Raw genomic sequence first — 27,315 nt, 5'->3', positions numbered from 1 at the left:
TACCGTTTTACCCCCTACTGTTACATCCAATGCTTCTGTGTAAGGAACTTCGATTACAGCCCCAGAGAACCCCTGCGTCTCTAACTTCCGGTTAGATAATGGGAACCGGCCCTCTTTAATACATGATTTCTCCGCTCCCGAATCCACCATGAATATAAATTGCTTGTCTCCTATCTGCGCTCCTACCAATGGTTCCTCTGATGCATCGTAGGTGGTAGATAGAACTGGACACGCAAGTGTTCTCTGTGGGCTGTCCTATGCAGGGTGTCTCATTGCCCCCCCTTGATTGAAGACGCTCCCTGAAACCACTGACACGCCACTATAGGGTGCTGCTGCGGGGGCCCCGTTTGCTGTTGTTGCGAAAGGGTTGCCTGGCGTGTACTGCATAGTGTCATTGTTTTGTGGGTGGTTCTGTGTTCTATACTGATACCCTTGTGTTTGCTCATTGGGCCCTTGGCCTGCGTTTCTCTGCTGTTGTTGTCCCATCGATGAGACCATATGAGCTCCCTGGGTGGGGATGACCATAATTCTCTGCCTCTTGGAACCCATTGTTTTGTCTGCTTCTGCACTCCCTAGAGTAATGTCCCCATCTTCCACAGTTCCAGCAACTCCCTTGTGGACCTCTGGGACCCTGCCATCCATTTCCTCCCATTCCCCCGTACCCCTGTCCACCCCTTTGGCCCCTGTACCCACCTCGTCCCCCTCGTGGGGCCCACTCTTGCCACATCGGACCTCCGCTCTGCTCCTGTTCGTTCCACTGCCGCTGCCCTGCTCCAGCCCATTTAGTTGCCATCCTTCCTTGTATTGCGATCTGCCCCTCCTCCTCTTCATCTCCCTCCCTGCTGTGTGGGAGCGCTGCTACTGCTGCTGCGACCTTCACCAACTTCGTCTGCACTAGTTTCGCTTCATCTGCCAATCTTTTCTGTGCCACCTCCTTCTCCCTTTATTTTATTCGCTTACAGTGGTGCACTATTATGCTCTGGATCTCCGGCCACCCCTTCGCTTCAATGCCTGCTATCTTATCGAGCGCCTTTTGCACCTCCTTTGGGAGCCCTCTTTTAATAATGAAATAAAATAATGATGTTGACTGATACCAGGGCGTGCCCGTTTCTGCTCTCCACATCTCTTGAACCCGAAAAATGTAATCCATAGCATCTTCCCCATCATTCATGGTACATTGCATTACTGACTGTAGGTCTGGCGTATCTGGGAACGTTTCCCGCAGAGCATCCCACACCCTCGCACGTACTGTGTTAAAGGACGCCCCATCATGGCGATCACAGTCCAATGTCACTCCCGGGAAACCAGCTTTTACCCAAACTCTGTCGGCCTGGTCCCCTACTGCTGATACAAGCAAGCTCTTCACATCACCTATTGCTAGGGGAACTCCAGCAGTGTGTTTCTCAAAGGCGTATATCCACTTACTTGCCCCTCCCGATAACGGGGGCAATAGCTTTAACAAATTTGCCTTATCCATCTGGGCCCACGGGATATAATTTGGCCTCCCCCCTCCCCTATGTATTAATGGGAGCTGTAACCTTCCTTTCGTCGTGCCATCTGTACCGAGTTTGGCTGCTGATGATCCCAGTGACACCATTTTCCCCACTCTATTTCTCAAACGTCCTGTCCACTCACCGTCCAGTGTTCCTATTGAACATGCCCCCTCTAACCCTTCACTTTCCCTTCCTATTGCCATACTCAACCTGTCGCTGTCTTCCAGATCGCCCCTTATGTCACATAGTAGTTCTTCCCTGTCCCCTGTAGGCCTTTCTTCATCACCAGTACACCCCTCTAGTGTTCCTACTTCTATTATTCGTGTCGGTTCTTCCTCAATCCTAAACAGTATTTCACCTTTCTTCCACCCGTCTTCAACTGTTCTACTCTCACTCAGCGCTCTAGACGTGCGCCCTGATCTTGCTGTGTTAAGTGCTGTTCGTTCGCATATGTCTTTTATTCTTGAGAGCTCATCTTTGGCTATTGAGAGCCTTGACTCTAAATCATCTGTTAACTTTTCTATATCCACTCTTTGTGTACTCGCTTGGGCTCGCTCCCTCGTGCTCTCATATGGCGGGGGCGCCGTTGGTCGTTGGGGTGTAGTAGCCGTCGGTGGAGGCACGTAAGTGGGGTCGCTGTACCCTTCTGCGGGCACAGCCTTATTTAGTATCGGGTACAAACTTATCACCTCCACTGTTGGTTCTACATTTGGTAGTTCCTTACCATCCCTCGGTATCATTAGTGGATTGTCAGTGGTGGATGGTAGGTCAGGGTTTAATACTGGGGCTTTGGGTGGTGGTATTTCTTCAAATAACCTCCAGAGGTCTAATATTTCCCTCCTATTATGCAATTGTTTCCCCTTATATTTCAGACAAATGCACGTGACTACCATATCCAGGACGCTTTTGTCAAATGATCCCCCCTCGGGCCATATCTGGGGCAACCCCTCTCCCTTTAACTCTGTGACCCATTGGTCATGGTATTTCTTGATCCGCTCCGCGTATCCAGGTAGGTTCTTACAAATATGTGATAATGGTGTTTCTGCCCCCATGTTCCGATCCTCCTAGTATTTGTGTATCTGTGCGTCCCCAAAAATGGCACTGTAGGACCCGTCACTATATAAGAATGTGTCTTCTAATTCTCAATTCTCCCTTTGCCAGACACTTTTATCTCATTATCCACTTCTTCATATATTCCCAGCACTAGTCAATATAGCACTATGCGGCGCCGCCTTCTACCCCCTCGCGGAGCTAGGTTCCCGTCACTTCTATCTCTTATTCACCTCTTGATCCTAATGGCCATATGCAAAGAGAAAAAAAAACAAAGAAAGTTTAAAATGGTCTTTAGTAGACCCACGTGCTCCCCCCTTTCTACCCGTCTTCGTCCCCTGTCCTAGATTTCCTCTCCCACTCCCTTTATGATCGCTCGCACTCAGTACTCACGTGCCCGTCTTGAACCGATAGTCTCCGAAACTGGGTCCGTCCAGGCAGTGTTGCCGTCCGCTCAACAGTCAGCCCCGGCTCCGGCGAGCGGTACTCAAAGGGGATTTTTCAACCGGGATCCCGTACCCTCTCTCTGTTGAGTGCGCACTTCTTAGTGTACCGGTCGCCGTTGGCGGGCAGCCTCCCGGAGCCGGCGCACTGTGCGTATCCCTTTTCGACCGGAGATTTCTCGTGCCAAAAGGGGACGGTAATGATAGGTTAGGAAGAAATAATAAAAATCACGCTATCGGGGTCACCACTGAAGGCAAGCGTCCCCAACCAGCACGATCCTCCCCGCAATGAGAGACAATAACGGACTCTCCCAAGTCGGGAATAAAGCCAAGACAGAGTGCGGGTGAGCTTAAGTGGGAGTTTATCAGAATAGGGCATGCAAAGAACTCTGCAAACTCCGAGAGCGCTCTGTCTGACAATAGCAAAGACAGGCGTATATATTTACAAAAAACGTCATCAGAACCTACATACTATAGGGGGCACAAGTTCAATGGGATTGGGTGGCGACGACTAACTATAGGTGCTGCTGTGGTGTGGTTGGTCTTGGCTGGAAGACGTCACTGGTCAGCCTCGTGGGTTGGGCTGGGCATGGCAGGTCGGCTTGAGTTCATCCGGGCGGTGTTGTTGTGCTAATGTGGCCTGTGCCAGAGATGAATGCCTTTCTTGACTTATTTGCCCTAGGCCATGCACACCGCAATCATTCAGTTAATGCAATATTATTCTCTTTAGTAAATCTTTCAATAGGTTATTCTACAGGTTAATGCAACACAGGAGGAATGCACCTTGTGAGGGGTCTGATGGTCGTTTGTCAGGGCATGGTTACCTGTGTCCTGTTGACCGGTACCATAGGTCGGGGGGCTGGGTCTTAGGGCATGGGACGGGCGGTACATGTCTTTCTGTCTTGTTAGAAGTTATTATGAATGGGCCGCTGTATATTGCCACAGTGTTGGGTGTCTTGATTACACATAGCCATAAGTCTTAAGATGATCCGGTGGACTGTGGGGTTTACGAGGGGGCGCTGGTGGATCTGTGTATTCAGGCAGAGGTTTACTGCTGTGTTGTAAATAACGCAGGTGGCGGGCAGTGGCCTTGGGAGCTGCACAGGGGGCTACAAATCTTTGGAGCGGCTCCAGTCTGGTCGGGGGAGGTGGAGGAGAGCGGCGCGGGCCTCTGCTTTCTTGCTGGGCAGCCTTCTCAGGGTGGGAGGGGGAATGACCTTGCACATAGTCACAAAGGTATCTTCCTCGTGTGTTGCCGACTTTATAGGTAAAAACATCATAAGCATTTGAACATTTTATAATACTTATTTAAATCACTTGATAACATATATTTCGATTTTACTACATGTGTCTCGAATATAACCAGTCTGAGCACTTTATTCGTGCACTATGTTTTTGATAACTACAGCATTTAGTCATATGCATATATATATATATTTACAGTAGGTGAGGTAGCGGTGAGGTTGGTGGAGCACGTAAAAAATCACTCACCACTGTACGTGACGGTAGTGGCACATAAGGGGCTTAAATGTACACACATGACAAGTGCATTCTCGTACGTTACATTCATCTTCTCTTGTACTCTAGCAGCATTAGTCTGGTTATGGCACAGGACCATGGAGTGTCGGTTTTTTAGTGATACACATAACAAATAACCCCTGAACGCTCTTTCATTGTTTGCACCCAACTGCAGTGGCGTGGGCTCTCATATTGTTAAGATCATAGAGGTATGTATTCTATCATGGTTATGCAGTTTGCAGGTTTTTGTAATAGCAGAGGATGTGTGGAGAGGTGCACATTTTTGCAAGTGGTCTTTGACATTGATATTTGGGGACTTTCAGTCACTTAATGATTGTTTTACAGTTTTCTCTCATCACCCAGGCCTGCAAGCCGGGTCAAGCTGGGAGCAGTGATAGACTGTGGAGGGGTGAAATGTTACAGTGTTAGTATCGTACGCTAGCTCATGTCCGCCTTGTTCGTGGGAACAGGCTCGCAGCGGATCTACCAGGGTGTTGCAGCAACAGGGATAATTGAAACTCTTCAAGGGTGGGGGCCGCGCTGCAGTGCGCTGAGCTCACACCATCTTTGTTAGACAAAAATCGTTTCTGAGGCCTTTCTAACTTCAACGTGTGGGCAATGTCTTCAGCAGGTGAGCCCCCCACCGCCTGGGCCCTGGCGGTATGGGGAAACGCCCAGTGAGCCATGGCCCTCACCTGGGGAGGGATGTAGGCAAGGGGGGTCTTTTGGACCTTCCCTCCCCTACAAGGGGCAGATGAAACCCGTTTGCCAGGTATTGATCTAAATAGGACTTTAAATGCTGTTTTTCTGGTTCTGTGAGTGCATAGATTCACCCACAAGGGATTTGTGCACCAGGTACCAGGTCGATCTGGCAATCATATGGTCTGTGCGGCGGTAAGGTATTAGCTTGTTCTTTCTGAAATACATCCTGAAAGTCCTGGTATTCACTTGGTAGGGTACTGGTTACCCCGAGAGTTATGGCTGCTGTTCTTTGAGCAGAAGTACTTGTATCTGTTGACTGCTTTTCTTGGTGGTAACAAGTGAGAGCACAACTTTCGGAAAAGGTCAACTCTTTTGTACGCCAATCTATTCGAGGATTGTGAGCTACCAACCATGGCATCCCTAAATCAACCTAAACTGGGGCGCTTGATGAGATCCAAAGCTATAGATTCCTGGTGTCCACCATGGCACAGAAGGGTTAAAACTGCCGTGCATTGGGATACTGGACCGGAAGCTATTTCTGTACCATCAACTGTGGTGACTGTGTCAGTGGTTGACTTAGGGCATAAAGGAAGCTCCATCTTTGCTGCGAGTTCTTGGTCCATATAGTTCCCAACTGCTCTGCTATCTATGTATGCTTTTACGGCATGCATCCGAGACGGTTGCTGGTGGTTGATCAAGATCACTGACAACGCAAAATGGGAGGTCTGTAGTTCACTTTCTTTGCTCGACAAGATGATCCCTACACTTTCCGGGCTTGGTAGTTTTCTCACTCCTTGTTGGCATCTTCTTTGTCAGTAGCCCCTACGGTTCTCCTTCGTGGGTTTACACTGGACACTCTTTAAGGAAATGGCCTGATTTTAAGCAGTACAAACATAGCTGCTGCTGCCTTCTCTTGTCCCTTTCGGCCTTAGTTAAAGGGGCCCTTACCTCTCCTATCTGCATTGGGTCCACCAAACTTTCTGTTGCTCGTGGGACATTGTCCTTTGATAGTACATACATAGGGCGAGTGTCCATTCTGATTCAATCTGCGGTCTTGCAACCTATGATCTAGCTGAACAACAAGGTTAATGAACTCTGCACAGTCTTTTGGTGGGTCAACCATTTGAGCAAGAACATCTTTTAGCTCCGCTCGTAGGCCCTGATGAAATAACATGGTTCTTTTCTCCTCAGGCCATCCTGCTTCGACACAAGCCTGTTTAAGGTTGCTATATATGTTAATAAGTCTTGGTTTCCTTGACGAAGGGACACAAGTTCCTTGTCTAATGCCTGTCCGTGGGTACGACGAGTGAAGAGCTTCTCCATCTCCTGCAGAAAACCCCTGAAGTCATGCAGCAAAGGATCATCCTGACTGACAAAGGGTACAGACCAGTCCGCAGCACTGCCGCTTAAAGAAGATAGCACAAAGGCAACCCGTGACTGGCCGTTTTGGAAGGCCTCAGGCCTACAAAGGAAATGAAGATGACATTGGTTCATAAATGTTGCATACTTCTTGGGATCTCACGTGAATCGTTCAGATGGGGCCAAAGGAACTGCCCCAGGAATGGTTATCTGAACAGGATTGGCTGATGGTGCTGGCATTGATGGAAGGTTACCGGGTAATGGTGCTTGACCCACCTGTGACTGGAGAAGTTGTCGGTTCAAGTCGTTGATGCGTTCTTTAGCGACTATCAACTCTCTCCTCAGGGCGTTGGTCTCCTGCCTGGCTAAATGTACCTCAGCACGCAACTGCCCCAGCATTTCAGCTAACTGGTCGGTTTCTGACATTTCCATGACGTCCAGGTGGATTATAGTATTAAGGCGTCGTGTTCTGTAACGCTCACATGATATCCACGGGGACGCCACTCAGCCTGATTGGACCTCTCGGGATCTCAAAGCCCTCCCTTGGAATCTGTTCTACCAAGGATTGGGCCTGAAATACAGGCATTGCAGATTTAACTCTACTGTCTCTGGTTGCTTGGCTCCCACCTCCATTGAGAACTAAACCTTCCTCTTTGTCCTCTCTTCACCTTGTTTTCTTGTATTATGCGCTCTACGTCCTGCTCCTCTGTGCAGGGGTGCCTTGTTGATGTGGGCGTGGTGCAACCTAGTTGCTTCACTGGTGCTGATCCTTTGAGTCCGGACTTGCTGTAACTCAAGTCCGACAAGGTAGGTTTGTTGGTTTTGATGAATTGTCCTTTTCTTTTCTCTTGCCTCTTCTCCCTTTAGGTGCTGAAACCGGTCGTTGATGGTGTCGTGCTGCTTGGGGCCGAGCACGAAGCGGTGAGTGAAAGTGGGATGCGCGCCTTTTTCTTGTGCTGACCTTTGTTTCTCTTTTCCCTTGCAGGCTGATGCAATGTCCCAGAATGGCTGCTGAGTAATAGTAAATAGCAGTGAGTAAAGCGTAATGCGCAGCGCCTTCTTGTCTTTCTTTGTGCTAACCTGTGTTTTTTCTCCTTTGTAGATCGATGGAATGTTCTGGGATGGATGTGACCATAAGCGGCTTGAATCCAGGTAAGCGTGTGATTATTCTTGCTGTTTTCGGGATCGGAATATGGGAACGCTTACTAATGCCCTTTTTCCTTCATTCTTTTCTTCTCAGGATGCGGCGTTCCGCAATTGGAGGTGGCACCGCTGAGATACTGTTCTCTGGACCAGAGGGGCGATGGATGGAAGCAGGATTCTACTCGAGGTAAGTGTTGTGCTAATGTTCTTCTTGTTCTTTCAGGTATGCGGTTCCAGCAGGGCAGGCGAGAATCTCAGGAGACTGATCTAAGCGCAGTGAGTTTTACGCTGCAGGCGCAGAGCAACACGAAGCGTGTTTCTCTGCCCGGGCATGCTTTATATAGTCTCCAGGTATCCCAGGTGTCTCTAGGCCTAACCACACCCAAAAAGCTAGACCACATAGCACCTGTTGTGTGGCTTCCCCAGAAAATTCACTTATTTATGTACTTATTTTTTTTTTCTGAAGCAGAAACAAGTCCGCTGAAATATAACATTCCAAATATGTTTTCAAGCAAAATCCCCCTTACATTTTTATGCAAGGACAGGGCCTTAACTCCACATTTCACTTTTGAACAGCATTTTATTTGTTTGCAAAAAGCAACCATTTTGACACATGGTTAATTTTCCTTTTGCTGTCAAATTGCAGCCCTAGTCAATTTTTCATACACAACTATCTGTTCTAGGCAAAAGTCCACTGACACTAACATATCACAGAGGAAAAGGTCTTCTTTTGAGAGTTCAGCTGTGATATTTTGTTGCCAAGTGAGGCCTTTTTCCCATACGGCTGCGAGTTAAGTTGTTTGTGAGTTCACAGATTTTGCCTGTCATTCAGTGAGAAATGCTATCTTTTGCTGGAGCACAACCTGAATATGGCTGGGCATAGCTGGGTCCCACTGGATCAGGAAAGTGTATTTTTGAACAGATGAGAAAGGGCATCAAGCTCCATCATTTTAATGAAAATGATTTCCTTTTTCATGGGAAATTTTGGAGCTAGCAGCCAAGCAGCGCGGCTTTTCAACTCTCTTCTTTGGTGCACATCAGGAAACACACAAGCAGCCTTTCTTGGTGTGTTCCCGGTTCCATCTTGCCCCATATGTGCTTAGCCAGGGACAGCCCAGCCAGTATTTTGGTGACAGCAAAACACAGTTTTTAAGGCAAGGCGATGGTGCTCAACAGTGCCAGCACAGCCATTTTGCTGGTAACTGCTGAAGTGCAGATTGGTGATGGAGGGGAATTCTGCTTGGTGGGTAATGTACCCCACAAATCCCCCCCCCCACTCTCCTGAGACTTCTTGTTGAGGGAGAGTAGGCCAAAGTGGGGTTCATCAGGTGGAGTACTTCTTCCATCAGGGAGCGGTACGCCAGGATCCTCCCATTGTATTTATTTGGAGTGTGGAGTGAGGAGCGACACCCACAGATTGTCCTTCGGTCTATCCTTGCAGTGTGGAGCGACACCCCCAGAGTTTCCTTCAGTCTTTCTTTTCCGGTTCCCTGGGGAAATCTTCCTTGGTAATCAGGAGCAGAATCATTACTAATCTAATGGATGAATACACACAGGTTACAACATTTTCCCACCGACTGTCTTCCCGGAATGTTGACAGCAGTGGGACACACATACCTTACTGTCATTCACGCACTCGGACAATAACAACAAATAATTCCTTACAAGACAAAAATAACTTTTGAGAAATTTTAACTAGAGTTTTTGGTGATACACGTTCACACTGACAATTAAGAAAAGTACTCCCAGTTAGATATATATACCTATGAACGTACCTGTTCCCTTTTGGTTCTTCTTTTTACTGTTCTCATTCTCCAGATGTCTCCTCTATTTGACTTTTCCTTGGCTCCTCAATCAGCTGCAACGTGTGTCTGGGGTGAGAACTCTTTAACTGATTAATATGGACCCATTTCCCTTCTGCCAACTCTCCTTTGGGGATGCAGATTCTGTAGGCGACAGGTGAAATTTGATTCACAATTTCAAAAGGACCGTGCCAGCTAGGGAGAAATGTCGGCTCCTTGATCTGGTTCCCTTGGAAATTGTACAAGTAGTCCCTGTCTTCTACTTGGTATTCCTTTCTGGTTGTTTTTAGGTCATATAGAGTCTTCATCCCCTCTGCAGATTTTTCCAGATTCTGCTGAGCGTACGCCAAAGCATGTTGAAGGTGTTTCCTTAGATTCTCAACATACCATGTGTTGTGGAGGCATTTATTAGTGTCTGATCTTGTGTTCTGTAAAAGCAGATGCTGAAGTACCACCATCGTTCGTCCAGCCATTAGCTCAAATAGAGACATGTTGGTCTCAGAAGATTGTCTAGATCTGATGGCCATCAGGACAAGCAGTAATCGGATGTCCCAACTTGGCCCACAATCTTCCACAAACTTTTTTTTACAGTGCTCCCAATTGTTTTATTGTACCTGTCAACTCCCCCACTAGAGGACGACGGTATGCAATGTGAAGTTTCCTTTTTACCCCAAGTATCTCCACATCTTTGTCATCACTTTGCTGGTGAAGTGACTTCCTCGGTCTGACTCAATCCTTTGTAGTAGGCCAAAACGCGAGAAGATGTGGTTGATTATCAGGGCAGCTGCCGTTTCTCTCTTGCGATTTGGGGCCGGGAGATATTCCACCCATTTGTTAACCAAGCATGTTACGGTTAACATGTACCTGTTCCCTCTAGAGGAGCGAATCACGGGCCTGATGAAATCTACTTGTAAATCTGACCAAGGTAATGTCATCCCCCTCTTCTGGAGGGGAGCTTGGTGTGTGAGTGAAGTTGGCTGAAATTGTGTACACACAAGACACCCCTTCAAATATTGGTCGAAGGTCCTGCCCCATGTGTGGCCAGTGTGCAACCTCCTGCAAGATTTCTAGAGTAGTGTGGTACCCACGATAACTGTCTGTGGCCGCGTCATGGGCGTGACTTAGCATCAGGCTCTGGAAGGAGGTAGATACCACCCACTGGTCACAACCAGAGATGGATCTGCTTATCAACAAACCGTCTTGGATTCGGAACATTTTTGGACACTTCATCAACGCCCTTAGGTCCTCTTTTCCTATGTAATCGGTATCCATCTGAAGAAAGTTCTCAGCGTCCTCAATGTGTTGATATAATATTCCAAAAATCGGATCCCCTTTTTGTGCCGTGATTAAATCAGTAGTTGGGGTCTCCTTACTCCACTGGGCAGTTGAGAGTTCATTGTGAACACTTGTCTGGGACTTAGTGACAGCAGTGACCTGGATTTCCCCCCACAGGGACTCAATCTCAAGGAGATCCCCCTGGATGGCTCTTGTTTTGGCCAGTTGATCAGCTAGGCCATTTCTAGTTTTGTCTGGCCCCTCTATTCTGGAATCACCCTTGATCTTTTTCCAATAGATGGTCATCCCATTAGAAGTGACCAGCTCATCAATATTTTGTATTAGCTTGCCATGTTTGAGTGGTTTGTTATAAGCACACAGCATGCCTCTGGTTTTCCAATTAACCAGGTGCTCAATTAACCCATTTCAGACATAATCTGAATCAGTGATCATGACCAGTTCGTGGAGTTGGTGTTGGATGGCAGTGAGGATAGCCTGATGAACTTCCATCAACTCCGCCACCTGACTACTGCGGGGACCGATTTTTTACCCAGCGGAGGGGGTTCCGGGGCATCATTCACCCAGGCATTCCCAACGCCGGCCACCAGTTCACTTTCCGCATTGTTGGCAACATGGTAGGAGCACCCGTCCACATAAACTGTGGGCATCCCCTGGCACTTGTCTTCTTCATGGACTTTGTGCGGGCAATTCAGGTAGGCCTCCATGTTGTCCTGGGTTTTAAGACTTTCGTCCTCGAGACAGATTTCTCTGGCACAATCATGCTTCTTGTTTTGGCCATATCTGTCCTCCACAGGAAAGCCTTGCATTGACAGAATCCAGGAAGTAATTCTGGAATTACTCACATTTCCGGCTCGGATTATGTCGCTTTGGAGGTATTGCAACGGCTGGTGTGGAGTCTCCACTATGACGTGTTCCCCCTGGATGAACAGGTGGTAATTCTTCAATGCCCACACCATTGCCAGGAGTGCCTTCTCACAATCGTTGAATTTTTCCTCCACAGAGCATAAAGTCTTACTTGCATAGGAGATTACTTTATTGACCTTGTCATGCTTTTGATATAATACTGCTGTCAAGCATATATTTGAGAACCCTGTCTCTAACAAGAACTCCTTGATTTTGACAGGGTAACTAGAAAAGGCATTTGTGAGAGACTTCTTTTGAGTTGCTTTACTGCCTCGGCTTGTTCTGGACCCCACTCCTACTTGAACCCCCCCTTCAACAGATGGATCAAGTGTCTTGTGACCTCTGTGTAATCCTCAATGAACTTCCAACTGTAATTAGTCAGTCCAAGGAGGCTTCTTAGCTCACGCAGAGTTGTGGGGTCTTTTAGTTTTAGGAGTGCTTCCACTTTCTTCTCCTGGGTACAGAGACCCTCAGAAGTTATTTCATGTCCCAAGAAGTTGACACAGGTCATGCACCACTGTGACTTTTGGATGGACAGTTTTGCTCCAGCAACCCTCAACTGGGTCAGAACATAATGGATTTCCACTATGTGTTCCTCCACAGTTGAGTTTTGTATCAAGACATCATACACATAGGCAAGGTTACCCCTTTCACCCAAGTCGGGCATGGTCTTGTGTAGGAAGATGCTAAATTTGTTGCAGGAGTTTATGTATCTGAAAGGAGTCAGGGCCCACGTCTACTGCTGCCCCCGAAGTTAAAGGCCAGCTTGTATTGGTCCTCCCTCCTGACGGGCACGGTCAAGTACCCATTTGTCAGGTCAATGGCAATGTATACCTTTGACCCCTGGATCTGGGCCAGTCCTTGGCCAATGTATGGGAGAAGCCATCGGGACATGTGGACCCATTTATTTAGCTCCCTAAGGTCTCCACAGTGTCTTCATTGGCCATTTGGTTTTAAAATCCCCAGCACTGCATCATTATAGTTGCTTTGGACTGGACGAATTATCCCATGGGACTCAAGGTTTTTGATTATTTCTGTCAGGGACTCCATGGATACGAGAGGCAAGTGATATTGCTTCACAAACACAAGACAAGAGTCATTCCAGGGTCCATGGGAATTGTTGTAGTATGGATCTCGGTGCGATCACAGTCGTACAAGTCCACAGCAAAGAGATATTGAAAATCTAATAACACCTGTTTCAACTTTTGGCTTTGCTCCCCAGTCTCACAAGCATCAGCGAGGTTGACCCGCTCTTCAACCATTTGCCTGAAGACTGGAAACACTTTGGGTTTTGCTATCTCAGCGCCCTCCTGCAGCTAGGTGAAGCGGTCTCTGGTTAGAGTATTGACCTGGACAGAGGGTTTCAGGTAGGAGAAGCATTTTTTGTGGACCTGGAATATCACCTTATCCTGCCTGATGTCACACGACACCGCTTCCTCCTCGTAAGTGCAGGAAGAGTACACCAGGCAATTCCCCCTTGCCGGGTGAAGATCCTGTCTGGTGGTATGCCATTGTCACTGTCACTGTCAAAGCAGTCATTGGGGTTTGGTCCTATCAGTTTGTTTCCTAGATCCATGGAAAAATGTTGGTCATCAACCGCCATTCCAATAAGGGTGCCTGCGCCCAGAATGATACTCCTGGGGTTGCTGTTATCCATCAATATTGGAATGGTGTTGTGTTCTGCATTGACTAATGGTGTTGGGTTTAACCCCAACCCCTGCTGTTGGAGATGGGCACTGAGATGTACATAGGCGTCAGGATTTTACAGTTCATGTCCTCTTTTAATTTTTAATTCAAGTGGGAATTGTTGGGTCTGTCCTGGGATGGTGACCCCCTCTCCAATTTGAACTTCAACCGCATACGGGAGCAAATGGGCTGACCAAAATTATTTTTCTGAATCATCAAAGCCCATTGGATTGCCCGCTAGTCAGGACCAGTCCTTGTAATTTATCAGGTCCAAATTAATTGCAAGCCGATTGAGAATGTCACTGCCTAAATAGAATGCAGCAGGGACATCTCGCACAACCCAACAATTATGTTCTATGCTTTTGTCACCTATAGACATTTTGAGCATACACACTTTTGGGAGCTTTCTGAACATGGCTTCGCTTATGAAACTCTTTCCGTTTTTCACGCACACTCTGGTGAGAACAGACTCCTTCCCCTCATTTAACTGAATAGGGAGGAACAGCTGTTCTCTAATTTTCTGAATGTCAGCTAAACTTTCAGCTGGTTTTTCAACACTTTTGACTATAGAATTTGGATTTTTAGATTGTGAATCAATGTAACATTTCAAATTATTTCCTTCCAGTGTGGAATGCCACTTAAAACTGAGAGGAAGGTTGATTTTCAGGAATGGAGAGGAGTTCCCATCACCAGTTTGTTGTCCTACAGCAAAAACTATAACGTCGGGTATTTGATTATTCTGGAAATGAAACTCAATATGATCAGATTTCTGTTCAACCATGTGGCATGTGCCATTTAAACTAACATGGTTGACACTCTGTTTTAATTTTATTGGCCTGTTCGTCTGAGTCCAGAGAACCATGTTCACACAGTCTATAAGGGTAGACATCCTGCAAAGGATGTAATTCCCTAATAGACGTGGGGTTCCTTCTGGAGTCACGACTATGACCGGGTGTTTAACCTTATGTCGCCCAATTTTAATTTCCAATTCCACCGCCCCCTCAACAAGAATTTAATTCCCGTTGAAGTTCTGGAGTTGCCCAGGAAGAGGCGTGAGAGGGATCTGGTGTCTCTCCCCCCTTCCTGAATTACGCTGCTCTAAAGCCCTTTTTGACAGAAGAGTGGCTTGGGATCCAGTGTCCACCTGTGCTGAAAATGCACATTGCCCTTGCACTCGAACAGGGGCATAGAATCTCCCCTCCTTCTCCTCAAGTGGGCAAAGGTAATGGGCATTTTGGGCATGTTGGGTGGTCAATTTCTTTATTTTGGACTCCGACACAGTGGAGTTTTGGACAATTTTCTGTGCTGGAGTCTGGGAATCTGTAATAAAAATGTGGCCTCCTGAAATAGATGGGATTTCAGAATCCCCTTTTTCCCATAGCTCTGTGCTGCCCTCTCTTACTTGGAGGCAGTCCCTAAAACCAGTTTGTGGGGAAGATCCCTCCATATATATTTTTCTCTCAGGATGACCATTCTGGGGTTCAGGGATGGGAGACTCCAAATCAGTCCCCAGACCCACCCAGTCTTCATTCAGATCTCTTGGGAACAATTTTTCTTTTGGAGGAATTCCCCCGCCCCTGAAGGAGAAGATTTTGTTTCCCAGAATCCTCTAAGGGATCTTCCCCTTTAAAGTGGAGGACACTAACTTCCTCCACAAAATGGGCCTTCTTGATGTCTTTATTTCTCCTACCAACCCTCTGTTCCTTGGGTTGCAGATTTTCGTGGGCAAGAGGTTTTAGTTCTGGTTCTGGGGTGTCCAGGGGCTTTTCACAGGTGAAGAAGGAAGCTTCCCCTAGTGCTTTACACTCCCCCATCCCCCGTGCCTCCTCCTCAGGAAAGGGTGAATTATTGAGGTTCTCCCTGTAATAGTTCTGGGGTGCCAGACCCTTGGTTTGTGGGGTTATGAGCCGCCATGTTCATCTGAGGGTTCTGCTGAGCCCTCAACATGCGACTCAGATCCTGCGTGAGGTTCTGGACCTGGCGCTCCAGTTGGGACACCTGTTGCAGCTGGTACGGGGGTCTCTGTTCAAACCTAGGTGGTTCATGGGAAGGGTCACTATCCCTCCTCCAGGAGACCCTGGGAATTGGGGATGTTGGTAACCCTCCCACCTTGGCCTCCCCTCTCCTGGATTGGGTAGTCTGGGCTCCTGAAAGTGTGGAAAGGAAGGAGGGTTGTCCAGCAGGTTGGGGATTTGTGGATACCGGGGAAAGAAACGTAACCCAGTATTTGGGGGATTACTGCCCTCCTGAGGGAAGTTAAGAGAGAAGTTTCCCGGGGCAGTACTTACCTGGTTGGATCCCCGCTTGAGATGGGGGAGTCCATACATACCCCAAGATAGGCTGGTTGCCCTTGTATCTGGGACATATATAATCAGGAGAGTTAGGGGTCCCATTGGTGGGTGACCTCCGTGACTGCCACCTGTTGCTGATTGGTTAGAAGGCCTTCTTTACCTCTGATTTTACTGGTTTTGGGTAGGTGCATTTTTTGCCCCCCCATTTCTAGGTCCAAAATGGGGGCAAGCTTCACCTCCTCCACCTTAGCAGCAGCAGGGGTGTTGGTTGGTTTGGTATTTTTTACCGGATTATTATTTTCTGCAGGTTTTTGGACCTCATAGATGTGGGTAGCCTGCTCTATTACCCAGTCCAGGGTCTTTTTATCATGAAAATCCCTCACCAGCTGGGTCATGATGTATTTTGGGAGCGCATGAAAGGAGGTAGTTATCTGTGCGTACCCTCCTGGTGGTTTGTGCAATGGCGCATTTTAGCTCCTGCACAAATTCTCGTGGGGCCTGATCTTCTCCGCATTGCAAATTGTAGGCCGCTTTGTGAGCCTCTTGGGGGTTTCTGTGGGCGGAAAAGTGTTTCAAGATGGCCGCCCTGTAGGTGGACCATCTTGAATGGTCTTGAAAAGATCCCCTGAATTTTGGGCCAACCTCCTCTTTGTACTGTGTATCAAGGTTTGGGAAGAGGTACGATACCTGCCACATGGTGGACATTATACATGCTACCTATTTGTGAAAATGGTAATCGATCGGTCCCAGCTCACTTTAGACTCTTGGCAATTCCTGACATCTCAGGAAAAATCTTTGCTTTCCTGATATTGGATGCCCTAGATAATAGTCCTATTCGGTCGGCTTACTGGACACATTCCAAATGTGTTTCTGGCTGGATCCAGTACTAGGAAGACTACTGAATTACTGTACAAGATCATGGGACCACTTTCTTTGTTGAGTCATAATGATATTTGGTTAAAGTTTTCATTTGGATTTATACATTACTCTAATCTAAATATTATGCATATCTTTTCCTAGAATCATTGTTTTGCCCCTGATGAAGAGTGTCTGTTTCACTCGAAACGCGTTGGGCCTGCCACAGCTCCACCACCAAGAATAAAAAATGAAGACTGGTTCTTGTGACCTTAAACGATTGAATGTTGTCTTTTATTAAGAATTTGTTGCTTTCACACTAACACGACTTGTATTAAGACTTTAATGCATAGAGTTACTTTACTATTCTTTCTATAAATGTTGGTCTGGTCATCCAGATATTAGAAAGTGTGCAGGGGATGTAAGTTCCTATATTGGGAACTTATTTTTGTTCTGGATCCAGTACTACACACCTTCTCTGGCTCATGAACTTCCCTTTTAAAGAGACAAGAACTAAGGGCAATTCCCATCTGCATGTGGCTATATTGGACTTCCGGGCGGACTTAGACATGGTCAATGGAGAAAGACTTTGGTTGGAACCTATGGCTGCCCATATAGCCTTCTGCGGGCTGTGGGAGGGCTCCACTTAAATACTGCAGTGCAAGTGATATTGGATTGCAGGGGGGCTGTCTTGCGCCCTTTGGAGACCTAGAGAGGTGTCAAACAGGGCTACGTGATGGCTCCTCTGCTCTTTAATATGTATCTGGCAGATCTTGACGGATGTCTAAGGAGTGTTCATAACTTTATAGATGGCGAGAAAGTGGTATGCATGTGCTATGTGGACGATCTTGTGTTATGTGATCGTACCTATATGAGCCTTAAAAGATTGCTTGTGGAGTTGCAAAGGTATGCAAACCTTAAAGGTCTTCAAATAAATCACAAGAAGACCAAGGTTCTGCTATTCAGCGATAGGCACATATAGTGGGGTACATTTACCCACCCAGCAGAATTCCCCTCCATCACTAATCTGCACTTCAGCAGGTACCAGCAATATGGCTGTGCTGGCACTGTTGAACACTATCACCTTGCCTTCAAAACTGCGTTTTGCGGTCACCAAAATAATGGCTGCGCTGTCCCTGGCCAAGCACATATGGGGCAAGATGGAACCGGGAACACACCAAGAAAGGCTGCTAGTGTGCTTCCTGATGTGCACGAAAGAAGAGAGTTGAAAAGCAGCGCTGCTAGATCCAAAATTTCCCATGAAAAAGGAAATATTTTGCAATAAAATGGTGGATCCTGATGCCCTTTCTAATCTGTTCAACAATACACAGTCCTGATCCAGTGAGACCCAGCTATGCCCAGCCATATTCAGGTTGTGCTCCAGTAAAAGATAGCATTTCACACTGAATGACAGGCTGTTGCTGGCAAAATCTGTGAAATCAAACAAGTTTACTCACAGCCGTTCGGGAAGAAGGCCTCACTTGGCAACAACATATCACAGCTGAACTCTCAAAAGAAGCCCTATTCCTCTGTGCTATGTTAGTGTCAGTCGACCTTTGCCTTGAACAGATTGCTGTGTATGAGGAATTGACTAGGGCTGCAATTTGAAAAAAGCAAAAGGAAAATTAAAAAGGAAAAATGGTTGCTTTTTGCAAACAAAGAAAATGCTGTTTAAAAGTGAAATGTGGAGTTAAGGCCCTGTCCTTGCATAGCAATGTAAGGGGGGTTTTGCTTGAAAGCATATATGGGATATTTTATTTCAACAGACTTGCTTCCGATTCAGAAAAAAAAATAAGTACATCAATGAGTGCATTTACTGAGGAAGCCACAGAACAGGTTTTCCTGCTTGGCTTCAAAGGACATTTGTTTGCTGGGAACAGGAGTTGCCTTCCCCCAAAAGGGACCACCCCCTTGGAAACTCTGAATGGACCCTGAGGAAGCATATCATATGCTTGTCAGCCTTTTTGTCTGGGCTTGAGCCTGTTACAATCAAGTTCCAGGACACTTAGGTGTGAAATTGCAAATAACACCTCCCCTCAACATCAACTGGGGGGCTTCAAAGCCAACTCCAGAGCAGCCTTGGAAATTATGCCCTTATTTGGGAGACAATGCTGGCCATCTGGCTCAAAAGACTATTTTAATTAATAAACTTTAAGACTGTTATTTATTTCTGCTATTGGACAACGCAGTAATGCAAACGTTTTAATGGTTTTGGTCTTCCAGTCCAGCAAAGTAGCTGGAGTACTCCGGAGAAAACATCCATTTTGCAAAATCTATGCAGTTCTTTAAGGTGAAAAGTGTCCATCATTTGTTCATAGAGTTCCAAATGCTCCCAAACAGAATATTTTGTGTTTTTGTGGTACAGTGTTATGAAATTCCTAATGGCCTTTATCTGCCTAATGGGGTCTTTCACCATAACTCTCTTCTGTTTATTTGCCTTCTTTTGCCCTGTTACCACTCGCCCTCAGACTCAAAGGCGCTACTGTTTGAGGACCCCTCATGATCTCATAGGCGCTCCCTTATTCTTTGAGCTTGTGAGGGGCTTGCAGAATGGTGGGGCCTAGTTTCTTCTCCCCTGTGTCGCACAGGAGAGTAGACTTCTGACTCCTCCCTGCTTCCAGGTTTGGTGGAGGATACCCCCCACTGCCCTGATTGTGTGGAGGTCTTCAGAATGCTCTTTTGGGGCCTGATTTCCTGCAGTTTCTGTGCAAATCTAACCAAATGGTCCCTTTGGAGATGGTGCTTTTGCAGATCTAATTCCCTGACTTTCTCCTTATAGGAGGCTTCCTGGTGAGAAACATCAACCAAAATATTTTTGTATCTATACAGGGACGCCCGTCCATCAATTTCTGAGGGGCACTGACCTGTAAGGTACATCATGCTAGTCTCATGTGAAGCAGTAGACATGAAGTCAGCAGTGCACAAAGTATTAACAGGGTTTGAGTCTCTTAATACAGAGGTTGGCCCAAAATTCAGGGGATCTTTTCAAGACGATATTATAGAGCCTATTATGGCCGGAGGCACGAGAGCTTTTGAAAATGCGAATTTTGGTTTCAATATATCGCCCAAATCAAAGTGTATTTTAAAACTCTGTAAAAGTGGAATTCACCTTTAAGGGCTTCTCCATATAGTCCCTCATGGACTTCACCAATAGCTTGCACACAGAAGAGCAGCTCACAGTTCCTACCCATGCCAAGCTCAACGTACTTGACTTGATCATGCCATCTTCTTGACACTTCTGTGTCTCCCCCGATTGAGTTGAACCTATCATACTGCCATCACCATTTGCCTGACCTGCCAAATTCCCAGCAATCACGAGCAACAGTGGCTTAAAACTATTGCCAGCAGCTTCATTAAAAGCTTCCCTCCAGAAGATGTGGGGGCTTTTCTGTGCCACCTGATGGGTGAGGCATGCCTGACTATGGATGATATGTCTCTTTTCCCATAAATTGATCAGGAAATGTCCAACCAGCTTGTGTCATTAAAACAATGACTAATCAGAAAAAACAAATGTGTACCCTGGAAGTCAGAGTATCTCACGGAAAGCAAGAGTGTCATCTGCAGAGAAGTTTGACTCTGTCTAAAAAATAAATCAATCTGATACTCATCGCACCATGCTCAAAACAATAAACACCCATTGAATCCTCACAACATATTGTAAAACAACATTCTATTTGGCAACAATACCGCAGGCTTCATACCCAGGTTGAGATCTTTTGCAGGGCATAGAACTGCTGCAGTCTTCTCATGGAATGATAAAAAATATGACACCATAAAAGATGTTTATAGATATAATCGCATATGTTAGGGCCATATTGGCCAGAGTGTCTCCCTTGCCCAGCAGCTCAGCTGCCTGTACTTCCAAGGGAAGTACATAAAGGTTCATTATTTAGACCCATTGCAACCATTGAACTATACAGCATCCTTTTGTCTCTCAAACCTACCACATTTTGAGTATGATGTAATTCCTACCTCCAACATAATTCCGGGTCCAAGCGCTTCCCTACTCCCTTTCAAATTGTCAGTGCATTTTACCACATCACTAAAAGTATGTACCCAGACAATCTCACAATCTAATAGCTAAATACCAGCCTTCCTGAGATTACTGAAAAGATTGTAGTGTTTCCAACTACCTGTACAAATGGATTAATGCAGACTGCTGCAGGACTATAAATCTGGGATTGGTCCCATGGTCAGTACTAAAACAGCTCCAACACAGGTCGCTGATAGCAAACTGAACAGCATGAAATATCAGATTCATATCTGCTGGTCCTACATGAAGTCTCTGAGTGATTGAAACAGCTACTCACATATATTATGATATTGATAGGGTTTACAGATTCCCTGGAATCCAGTAGCTTGGCTCCTCCAAACATGGAGACACCAACCAGTACCAATGGGGGGATTTAGATGATTGTGTGGTCCAGTGACTTATGGATTCCCTCAAGGGTCCAAAATACATGAAGCATCCTGTAGCTCTTCTCAAGGGCCTTGATATCTCAATATGCCAATTTGATGATGACATCCAGCTAACCTGAAGGCTATCTACATGGAAGATATCTCATGTTTAAATCATTGTCTAGCACTCATTTCATCCCGGACGATGAGCACAGACTTAAATATTCCTACAAAAACTGTTCTTTGATTCTCAGCATTCAGGATAAACAACCACTTGTCTATTCATGGCTGATCTTGTATGACCCTCAAAGGGTTTATGTCAAAAATAGGCCGCAGCTCCACATCTATGAGCAGAGATGTCATTTGGGGGTTGCCAGGGGTAGCAGCTGCTACCCCTGGCTCCCCCTCTGCTACTCCTACACCTGTTGTTGCGACCCCTGGGCCACTGAACAAAGAGGTAATGCCAAGAGCAGAACTCTTTTTTGCACCTGAAAAGGGCAGTTGTAAATGCAGCTAAATGTGCCACACGATTATGTGATGTCATTTACTATACCCCTGACATTTTGGCAAAATGACCTCCCGGTCTGAGTTTTCTTCATTAACTGCAACATCTCATTCAAACTTGCACATCAACTCAGAAAATAGAAAATGAACAGATATCAATCTTAGACTAAATGAAATTCTTCCTTGCACTTCTGAATTCAGAACAGTTACCACTGATGCACCCAAACAGCGAGAACAGGTTCCACTCAGGTTTTCCCTCAAAAGGGAATTAATTAATGTAACAAAACGCACTATCTCTAGCCATACTAAGAGAGCTGCACTGGCTGCTGGTACCTATCCAGATCACCTGCAAAGCATTCATTACATTCAAGGCAGTCTCAAACTAATTCCACCCACCATATCTAGTTGAAAAGATGGTGCACAGTTACAAGGCCGACAAACACACAATTCAGGATAGATATAAAAGGCTGTTTCCTGTTACTCTGGGACTCCATCCAACCAGACAAATGTATTGTATGGCTCAAATGGATCTGCAGTTCAGGAAAAAAAAAAACAGAATCCCTTTCTGTTCAAACGACTCCTCAGCATTTAAACTCTAGAACACCAGCCTGCGTGTCACCTATCATCACAGATCCTTACATGTGCCATACATGTACGCATACAGACATACATATTGCCTAAAATTATTTTTAAAACCTGCTGTGTAACCTAGTCAATGAGCTGAAATGTCGTTTAACTTAAGTCCACCATCAACGTCCATGCAGAAGGGGTTTTAACATTTGAATGGAGGATGCCTTGGTGCTACACTCTGTGAAGCCTGTTATCTTCCTCTGCACTCGGCTGTGTGCTTGGCACCAGGGCAGCCTTTCGCTGGTATATCCTTCCTCAGAGGAGAGATTTATGGAAGTGCCTGTCTGACATTGCCAGCCCCAGCTTCCCTGCTTCCCTGCAAACAATAATACATCAGTATCTCTTTGTGCACATCCATTGATTTATCCTTAGCAAAATCAGACTGTTGTATTAGAATGTATGTCCATCTATTTAAATAGGGCGTATTGTTTTTCAGGCATATGGCTTTGAAGATTTATTGGCTCTCAAAATAAATGTGACTCTACCAGTTCTGTCTTTAAAGCGACAACTGTCTTTTTTTTCCAGAATACGTGTTGACCTCATTAGGAGTTTGTCAGTAATTCCAAACATGCAATCGGGATAAATCCACCTGATTACAAATAGCAGTATGTCAGTGCTAATCACAATTTTAATAGTGAACTCAATTCTATGCAGATTCTGGAGGAATCTCTGTGGGTTATAATTTTGCCTGTGGTAATTCCTTCGCTTTGTGAAGGTTCATTCATTTATTTATTTTTTTCATTTCTAAAGTGCGCTAAGCCCAGGGGCATCAAAGTGCTGTTACAGACCAGTCACACATTCACAGACATCAAGAGTTCAAGCTAATGGGCAAAGTCTTAGCATGCTACCATGAAGAGTTATGGGAATAGCTAGGTATTTAGAGATCTCCTAAAGACCAAGTAAGAGGTTTCTGCTCGTAAAGCAAGTTCCACTGCTTAGCCATGATGGGTGGAAAGCTTAGGCCGCCAGCTTTAGCTCATTTGTATTTAGGTTGCATAAGTTTATTGGCATAGGCTAGTCTGTAGGGTCTATGGGATTGGTCGCTGATGATTATCTGGGTCAAGAAGGGGGGAGCAGAGTTGGACAAGCACCTGTGAGTGATGGAGAGTGTCTTGAAGATAATTCTCTCTCTGATCTGTAGCCATTGAGCCTTTTTCCTGGTGGCTGAGATGTGCTCACGTCTGGGGATGATGAGCGCCGCTCGGTTAGCGTTGTTTTGGCTAACTTGTAGATTTTCGATGTTCCGTCCAGAGGTGCCAGCAAATAGGGCATTACAATAGTTCTTTTTTAGGGAGGGTGGAAGGTATACATCTTGAATTATTTCTTTCTTCTTTTTTTGTTTAAGGTCTTGGATTTATTTTAGTGCATTTCTTTTATTTCAATACTTTCTTTGACTGTCAATTATCGATTGAAGTGAATTTGATCTTTTGAATGGTTTAAAAAAAAATGCAACAGTTAAGCCTTGATCCTATAATTGCAGGCTCAATTGTGAGGGAGCGTTCTTTGGATAGGAAGGATCTGGCAGTGTTGATCAATTTGGTAGTATGTGCAAGAGGCAATCACGTTCACTTGGCCCGTAAGTGAGACGGTAGAATCTAAGTAGATGCCAAGCGTTGTCACTGTTAATGAGACAGGTATTTGGATGCCGTCAATCTTGAAGGAGGTGTATTGGGGACTGAGATTCTTGACTACAACTGCCAGACCCACCACGATAAGCTCTGTCTTTTCATCATTCAGACAGAGACAATGGGTGGCCATCCAGGCCTGGATTGTAGCCTAGACGTTGTTTAAAGATCAAGTGTCTTCCAGATAGTTGCCAGAAAGGGGGAGGAGGATTTGTGTGTCATCGCCATAGTTGGTGCAGGATTTGCCAATGGAGTCAAGTATATCAAAAAGTGCTCTAGTGAAAATGTTGTACAAGGTGGGGCACACAAGGCCTTGGGGGACCCCACAGTGGATTGGGGTGGGTAAGGTACAGCTGTTCTTGGCAAAGACTCTCATGGCTCTGCCCTCAAGGAATCATGGCTCTGCCGTCAAGGAAAGATGCCATCCAGTTTGCAGCTTCAGACGAGAAGTGTGCTGCGACAGTGAGATACTGGCAGAGGATATGAGGGTAAACCAGGTTGAATGCAGCTGAGAGTTCAAGGAGGAGGAGGTGTTCTAGATTCCCCTCATCGCTGATCTCGTCAAGCTGATTCTTAAGGTCAAGGACAGCAAATTCCATGCCGTGCCAGGCCGGAAGCCAGACTGGCATACTCCCAGGATGTGGTGGGTCTCCAGGAATTGCTGAATTTGTATATATGCTGCTCTGTCCAACATTTTTAGTGGGAATGAACAGTGGTGATGGGTTGATCGTTCATGGGGATTGTGAAGGTTTTTTGATCAACGGGAGCACCCATGCTTCCTTAAGTGTGGAAGGGACTTGTCCCAAGGAGAAGAAGGCATTGATGAATTTCGCGATGAATGGTATAAGTTCTTCTGAGCACTGTTTGATGATGGAAGCCGGGAAAATGTTGCCTTTGCACCTAGAAGGTTTCAGGCTCTTTAGGATGGAGGCAGCTTTCATTTTGGTGACTGTGCCAGGTGAAGCATAGGTTGTATGTTGGTAGTGTCTGGTGTAGGGCATAGGAACCAGGAGTGATTTTAGCTCGGAGAGCTTGTGAAGTATCTTTTTGTGCAGCAAGTCGATTTTGTCCAGCATTGCTTTTTGGATGGTCACGCACCAGGTCTCGTCTTTGGTGATCTTATGATATGATATGATAAGGCATTTATAACGCGCCTATACACAAGTGTTTCAAAACGCGATGAGGCAAGGTATGAGGAATAGAGGGAAGACAGACAACGATCATACTAGACCAGGTGTCATTCAGATTGGGCAAGTGCATGGGAAGTGGGAATGGGAAAGTGTGAAAGTGTGGGGGGGAGGAGGAGAGGACAGTGCAGTATTGGGATTATAGAATAAATAAGCAATAAATAAAAATATGGCCAGTAGGTGGCAAGTGCAAGGGTAAGTGCAGACATCGGGTGTCAAGTGCTGATAGTGGGACTGTAGGGATACAGAAACAGTCCCCAAGTGTGGGGGTTGCCAGGAAGGCAGTGCAGGTGTGCGACTGGAGGGGGAGTGGACCTGGGCCAGAGATCAGAAGATGGCCAGGTAACCAGTGCAGTTTCAAACAGGAAGTCAGCAGGGGAGAGGAGGAGAAAAAGCAGAAGCAGAGAGAAAGGTTTTGAGGTGCTTCCAGAACCAGAGATGATTCTCCTCAAGTTTCAGGAAGGCAGGGAGGCTGTTCCAGAAGAAGTCCCCAGCCGAAGAAACAGATCTACCACCAACTCGTTGCTTGGAGAAGCAAATGACCCTGAGGGAGTTGGAGGCGGATGAGCGAAGAGCTCGAGAAGGCAGGTATTTAGTAAGAGAAAGTTTAAGGTATTGGGGCCCCAAGCCCCAGAAGGCTTGAACCTAATACTCGCAGCCACAAGGAGCCAATGGAGAGATTTCAGTCCTGGAGAGATACGATCCCAGGGCTTGAAGCCAAGGACAAGTCTCGCAGTCCTGTTCTGGATGAGTTGCAGAGGGTGGAGAGTAGAAGCAGACAGGGGGGTGTCTGTGAATTTTAATTCTCTCTTGTGTTGGATTTGGAGTTGTCGAATCTCACATTGTATGAAGTAGATTTTGCCCTATGATTGCCTGTCTATAACCTTTCGCTGACATTGTCAATTGCACTTTCAAGGAGTCAGTGGGTGTTCTATTTTCCATTTGGCTTCTGCCAGGCATTTATTTTCCCAAAGCTCCGATAGTTCAGGGGTGCAGAGTAACCTGCAGCTACATGCTGAAATGTACTACTCCACTCCAAATTACAGCAAATCTGTAAGAGCCAAAACAAGTGGTGATAATGAATGTATGCATTGCCAAACTTGGAATGAGGCCCTATGTCTTACATTTGAGAATGTGTCAACATTAATCTATTTGGACTGATATATGTTGATTGTATTTCTTTATATTCCTTGCAAACACACACTTTTGCTTTAATTAGAGTTGCCTTGTCTACCGCAATGATTAGTGACATCAATTTCATCAAGTTACATCATGTCCTCTACTGTACAAAATAAGAGCAAAGATATGTCCCTGAGGATATCCTCAGTTTCTGGTGAAAAGGAAAGGGAATTATTGGCACTTAGAACATACATATTTATTTGAGAGACACGTGTGTGTAAAAAAAACACACAAGACTGCTGTAGGAATGGGCCAACATTGTGTCTCATCACAAGTCCGGTGGTAATACTGCGCAATTACAGCAGAGCGGAAATAGCGTCACTGCCGGGTTATGTGGTGGCATTACCGCCACATCACAACCTGGCATGAACATGCAAACGTCTCCAGCGGTAATGCCATTAGTTCCCAGCGGAAACTGCACCGAAATAAGAGTTTACCTCCGAACTATCGACACTAATAGCACTACTTTCCACCAAAGCTATTAGCACAGGCGCTAATAACGCCAGTGGAAATGCATCATCACCGTGCAGGAAGCATTGTGCCACGCATTTTGAAAAACACAATCCATCAGAGCATAGGGGGAAAATTGATACCAAGCAAAATGAAATCTAAATAAACTCTAGATAAATGGTGACCATCACTCAAACATCCACAAAAAGCGACACAATCAATTACGGGTCTGGTTGATAACAAGGCCAACAAGGGACAGACTCCATAGCCATAAACAAAAGCCTTCCTGGAGCAACTCAAGCACATGAAATCCAACGGGAAAATGGGGGCGAGGCAGAAACATGGTATTTGAGAATCGGACACAAGGTACAAAAGGAAGCCCTGTATCTTCAACACAATACTTGGCTAACCCCAGAGGCTTTGTCGCTGCAACCTGGTCCAAATGTTACACTTGATCCCCGACCTAAGGATATTCCTGTCGAGTGATATTAAAAAAGTGGAATTGCCAAGGGTGGGAAGCTCTAATTGGGCAATTGTAACTTTTGTATTACCCATCATTGCGCAGACTCTGACTCTCTACAGATGGGGTTTGAAATGCAGGTGAACACAAAGGTTCATGACCAATCCCCATCTGGAGCACTGCAGAACCAGCAATTTCAAATGCAAGGAGGCAGGGAAGAGAATGTTAATGGCTATCAAGAAAGGCTGGTGCAGAATATATATATAATTGACTGAATGTAACCAAAATTGATAGATCGCAATTTCTATCCTGGAATAGAAAGAACATACTAAATGGTTGGC

This window comes from Ambystoma mexicanum, chromosome 9 (genome assembly GCF_040938575.1).
Source record: "Ambystoma mexicanum isolate Mex_15411 chromosome 9, UKY_AmexF1_1, whole genome shotgun sequence".
In the NCBI taxonomy this organism is placed as follows: domain Eukaryota; kingdom Metazoa; phylum Chordata; class Amphibia; order Caudata; family Ambystomatidae; genus Ambystoma; species Ambystoma mexicanum.
Note: the sequence above shows the minus strand (reverse complement) of the source record.